The sequence below is a fragment of the Micropterus salmoides genome, unplaced genomic scaffold, assembly GCF_014851395.1.
Source record: "Micropterus salmoides isolate LMB-PRFRI ecotype aquatic unplaced genomic scaffold, ASM1485139v1 Ms_hic_scaffold_5, whole genome shotgun sequence".
NCBI lineage: Eukaryota > Metazoa > Chordata > Actinopteri > Centrarchiformes > Centrarchidae > Micropterus > Micropterus salmoides.
This window is the reverse complement of record NW_024044237.1, coordinates 7562696-7568676: the sequence shown is the minus strand read 5'-3', so window position 1 is coordinate 7568676 and position 5981 is coordinate 7562696. Positions and strand designations below refer to the sequence as shown.

The 5981-nt window shown below is 38.6% G+C and overlaps 1 long non-coding RNA gene across 1 annotated transcript; it reads left to right on the top strand.

Annotated features, from left to right (window-relative positions):
• The first annotated feature begins 3238 nt into the window (after positions 1-3238).
• Positions 3239-4418, top strand: LOC119888148. Its single transcript, XR_005441854.1, has 3 exons — positions 3239-3366; positions 3518-3654; positions 3876-4418. It is a non-coding gene; the product is annotated as an uncharacterized LOC119888148 (long non-coding RNA).
• Positions 4419-5981: the final 1563 nt, after the last annotated feature.

The following is a 5981-nucleotide window of genomic DNA, read 5'->3' as shown; positions in this document are numbered from 1 at the left end:
TACTCACCGAAAGGTTTAAAATGAAAGACCTGGGAAAGTTGAAGCACTTTTACCAAACAGAAGGTCAAGTGAAAATGTCACAGAAGAAATACATAGACAAAATATTAGAAAGATTTGAGATGCAAGATTGCGAACCAAAACTAGAATACACAGATGATGCAGAGAAACTGAAAGACCCAAGAAGGTACAGAGATGCAGTGGGGAGCTTAATCTATTTATCCACATGCACCAGGCCAGATATTAGCTTTGTGGTCAGTAAACTTTCTCAGCACTTTGCTGAACCAACGGAGGGACACTGGAACACCGTAAAACATGTGTTCAGGTATCATAAAGGTACAGCAGATCAGGAGTTATGTTTCAGGAGAAACAACACAGAGAAACTAGGTCCAAGAGTGTACAGTGATGCTGATTGGGCATCAGATACATCTGACAGATGTAGTGTGACAGGATATTGTGTCAGTCTAAGTAAAGGAAGCCCTCTGATTTCATGGAAAACAAGGAAGCAACCAACAGTAGCACTATCTACTTGCGAAGCAGAGTACATATCCTTAGCATCAGCCATGCAGGAATGTATCTATTTAGATCAGTTACTTAGGGGCATGGACAAATACAAGTATGCACAAACAGAGGTGTACGAGGACAACCAAGGTACTATAGCCCTAGCCAAAAACCCAGTGAACATGCAGAGGTGTAAGCACATTGATATTAAGTACCACTTCATAAGGGAAATTGTAAATGATGGGAAAGTACTGTCCTTCTAAGCAAATGATTGCTGATGTGATGACAAAACCAGCAACCAAGCTAAAGCTACAGAAGTTTGCTCAGGACATGTTTGGCACTTAAAAGTGCAAAGAGTGTGTTTACATTATTATGGTAAAAGAAGCCATGTTTATGTTGTTTTGATCTCAACTCATTGAGCTAAGAGCGAGTGGGGGTGTTAAGTGTTGTTCAGTGTCACTATCTAATGGCGCCCTTGCTCAATGTAATACGGTAGTAAAGTTTGTTGTTACGGCCTGATGTGATGTCACTACACTCTATGTGGCACATGCGTATGGACAGCAGCCATCCCTCTCTGTCTAATGATGAGATATAAAAACATGTTCGCCTTCTTGAATAAATATGCCTGTCAAAAAGGCTAAAGAGAGATAATGATTGAAGTCTTGCTTGACATCCGGATGCGTTGATGGGAAGGTGGCGCACAGCAAACAGTGTTATATTTACATGACCCCAAACTCACTCCGAAAGTCCACAGTGTCTGTCTGCTTCGCTGCTGCCGGAGCAGCCATTCTACTAAATGTTTTTGCTTACACCAGAAGCGCTGCAGTGCGTCCATAGACTGAGTGTGTCCAGGCAGTAGCACAGCGTCAAGCAGCACAGCACAGATGAACTGGGCAGGAAGTCAGACACAGAAACGGCAGAGAATTCGGTCAATTTTCAAAATAAAATACCCGTTACAGACTTCCGATCGTATATCAACAATAAACACAAAAGAAACATTTTTACTATGTTGCCTATTTAATCATAGTAGAAGCACAAAAAGTAAATACTAATCACCAAATCAACAAAATCTAAATGTGTCGGCAAAGTCTGGCAGGTAAAATACTCTTATTCTGAAATGCTCCCTATGGTAGTTGCTAGATGCACCCGTCATGACGAGATACGAAAGCAATCCACTTTGAAACGAAAGAGCTTTGAAGAATGTAACAGAAGCACAAAAAGGACAATAAAAACAAGTCATTAACGTGAGGCAACTACATGCTCCGCTGCTGAAATGCTTCTGAGGCTTCCAGTGGAAGTTGACGCCGTAAATAAACCGCTGCACACAAGAAGCCTATGCCCCTTCCTCAGAATTCCCATGATGCATGAGCGTGAAGGGAGTTTTGTTAAAATGTGCTAATAAGTTTGCCATTTGTTTGAAATACAAATGTTACTTTATGATTTATGTTTATTAAAACGTGTCTCCTTAGAATCTAGTGTGTTTGTTGGTAATTATCATTCTTGTGGTGGTTTACCATTGAAACAGTAAGTGAAGAGACTTTTTCATTTGATAAGAGCTGCTGAATTCTCTAATTCCTGTGTATCATCATGTGTTGTTGTTGATTGTTTGTGTCTATTACAATCAACTGACCTAAACTTCATAGTCCACGTAGTGGGCCCCCTACCAGCTCTGGGTCAGCTGCACCCATGCTACCGCCGCTTATGATTTGAAGTAATTGAAGCTATCACAACATATGAAAAATAAACATGTGTAGACACTGTATGTAGAGTTTTTTTTTTTTTTTTTACTATATACAGAGCTCAATCTGCTGTTGTGGGGTTTCCAGACAGACACCTATAAGCCCCCTGAAGCCAATTTCACACACTGATTTGTACCAAATTTAACAATCTTTCTGCTGGACAGTGTAGTTTTAGCTAATACATTTTCACACCGCCTGTCTGATTTGTTTTGTGTAGTTTAGGTCTGTGTGAGTTTTTTTATTGGTCAGTTCGATATCTGTATATCTTAGTTGGTGTTTTGGGTTTCTGCCTTTGTGTGTTTTTGCTTGTTGGTCTGATCCTGTCTGTTGTGGAGTCTGTGTTGTTCTGTTATCTTGTCTACCATGTCCACTCTGTGTTATTACACTGCAAAAACTAAAAAACTATTTTGGCTTTACCTGCTCTGTGTTCTGTTTAATCCTCGTTACAGTAGGTTTTCCCTGTTGGTTGTAGTTTACGTGTATTATTTGTGATCTGTCTGCTTGTGTTCTGAATTAGTTTGTTATTTATATTATTCTGATCTGTTCTGTCTTATTTTGATATTATTGGTGCCTGCCCTAGTTATTAGTTTTCCTACTGTTATGATTAGTTTCTGTCTGTCAGATGTCAGTTTATGTTCCCTGCCAGTTTCATTTATTCATTTGGTTATGATCACTTGGTGTTAGCCTGTTTTATTCTGTTCAGCCATCTTAGTCTGTTCTGTCTTGTGGAGTTGTCTGTATTTCTCAGTTACTTGGTCTGTCTTGTCTGTTCCGGGATTTGAGTTCCAGTTAGAGTCTTGCCTTGGGTTTTGCAACCTATTAGTGTCTGTCTGTTTTCTCCTGCTGTCTCTCTGCCTGCCTGTGTCTCATTATTTTCATCTCTGTCACCTGTGTTGCTCCCGCCCTGCTTGTTAGTACCTGTGTATATATGCTTGCTTGTTTCCTTCAGTCTTTGTCTGGTCGTTGTTGTAGCTTGTGATGGCTCCGTCTCGTCTCGTCTCGTCTCGTCTCGTCTCGTGCCCTGCCTAATCAATGGTTATTTTGGAGTATGCCCTTTGAGTTCTTTTGGATTACCTGTTTCTGTTGAATCACTCTGTTCATTTGGATTTCCTAGTCTCTGCCACTCATTGTAAGTGTGCTCGCCTTTTGTTTAATTAAATCACTGAACTGAACCTGCTCTGCTTTGGTGTCCTGCATTTGGGTCCTAAACCTTTAACCACTACACCATTTTGTGACATAAATGAATGAATAACTGATTGAATTAATTGCCTTACCCGAAGCAAAGACACTCAAAGTTTTTACTGGAGAAAAAAAAAGGGTCTGAGCCAGCCACAGCTACCTGCAGCAGTGAAAAAGCCAACTCAAGTCAGCAGCCTTGATACAGCAGTGAGGAAGTCAGCTCCTCCTACCCAACATTGTAAGGCATGTCTCTGTGACTTAGATAACATATTTACCATGTACTCTTACATTCAAGTTGTCACTCAGCTACAATCATATAATCAAATATCGTAGAACATAAAAAGACACAGGAAAAAGTCAATCAATCAATGAGAAAACTATGTAAATGTAAATGCTTCGTACTTGTATAGCGCCTTTCTAGTCTTTTCTAGAATGTGATGCTTATTTTTATCACTTCAGGTTCTTCGTGATTCTAATGATATTACAAGAGGTGATGTTGACGCCATTGATGAAGAGGCTCTTCAGGCTGTAAAAGCACAGGCTGCCACACCCAGACCACACAATATGTTTTGATATTTAGTCTTTCAGTCTACACAACATTATGAATGCCTTCTATGTAATTATCACAGAACAAGTTGTAATGCTGACTGTTCATTAACTTTCTAACTAATCCTTTTGAATGTAATTTGAGTGTTGCATTCTTGCTCATATGGCATGCCTTACAAAACGATGCAACAATGCATTGATACATTGTACCAGTTAGCCTCACAGTGATGGACTGATTTTGATTGCTATTTGCAGATGTTTCACTAACACAGAGCAGCAGATCCAAAACAGCCTCATCTGAAAGTATTTCCTCGGACACTGCAAGGTAACAGGAAGAGGTGCTTCCAGAGTGGCTGGTATGAACAGTATTCATGTCTTGAATACTCTCACAGCCAAGACTGCCTACTGTTAAATTACCTCACATCACTTTAATAATAAATACTTATTTGCAGGTAAGGTGTGTTTGGTTTATGTTTTAATTGTTTACAATTGTCATAATTTTATTTATAAAATGAAGAAATTGATCCATTTATGTTTGGCCTGTGTCGATGCGTTGGATTGTAAGCCTCAGCTGGTTGAATTTAATGTATATTCTAATTATTTATATAAATAATAATAAAATGAATCATTACTTTTGACATGCATCTTTTTTGTGATTATCAGAATCAGCTTTATTGCCAGGTATGTGTACACATACGAGGAATCTGAATCAGGATTGTACATTGCTCATGATGTGCTTACTCATACAAAAATACCATAACACAATAATAAAATAATAATAAAATAAAATTAGACACAAACTACAGTATAGACAACACTAATATACACATTACGAACAAAACAATATAGACATATTGACAAATAGTGCAGTGTTCAGAGTGCAAAGGATGCAAGAATAAACTATTATTCTCCTTATGTACATGTTGAAGGTGGATATGATATACAGGTACACATACATGCATACATGTACACATGTACACAGTGTGATGGAGCATAGTGCAAAGGATGCTGGAAAAAATAAATAAGACCTATGACCTTATGACCTGAGGTAGGTGTATTGGTATACAGTATATACAATATGACATAGTATGAACAGCACTGAAATAGAAAATATATATAATTATACAGTATACCTGATGTTGTTTTCTTTCTCCCCTATATGAATGGCTCTTAAAATGTGTAACTGACTTTTCATAAAATATTACTTATTTAAAAATGGATATGATGTTAAAATTACCAGAGGTTCCTAGAAACTGTAATAGCTTGAAATAGAACAAGAATAGTAAAGTGTCAAATATCAAAACAAGAGTCTGATATTATATACAAACAATTCAGTGAATTAAATTTATATAATATATAGTGCCGAATCAGAAGGAGCTTTATTGTCAAGTAGTGTTTTACACATATGAGGAATTTGCTGTGGTGATAACGTGCTACACGTAGACAAACATACAGTCGACATAAATAAATGTAGAAATAAATAAATATAGAATAGAAGAACGTTGCAGATATATACATGTGCATATATATATGTGCATTATTCTGGATCTGTGCCGTGCAGAAGTAACGCAACGGAAGAGAATATGTGTATATTATATATATATATATATATATAAACTGAAAACATAAAAATATACAACAACAAAGATCAAGGATGAAGATTGCAGCCAATCACCTTCTCTGCAGAGCGAATGATATGCTGCAGCCTGCCCTTGTCCCTGGCAGTGGAAGCAGCATACCAGATGGTGATGAAGGAGGTGAGGATGGACTCAATAATGGTGGTGTAGAAGTGCACCATCATTGTCTTGGCTGGCTGAACTTATTCAGCTGCCGCAGGAAATACATCCTCTGCTGGGCTTTCTTGGTGAGGGAGGTGATGTTCAGCTCCCACTTGAGGTCCTGGGAGATGATGATGCCCAGGAAGCGGAAGGAGTCCACAGTGGTGACTGGGGAGTCACACTGGATGACGGGGGAGGGTGGGGCTGGGCTCTTTCTAAAATCCACTACCATCTCCACTGT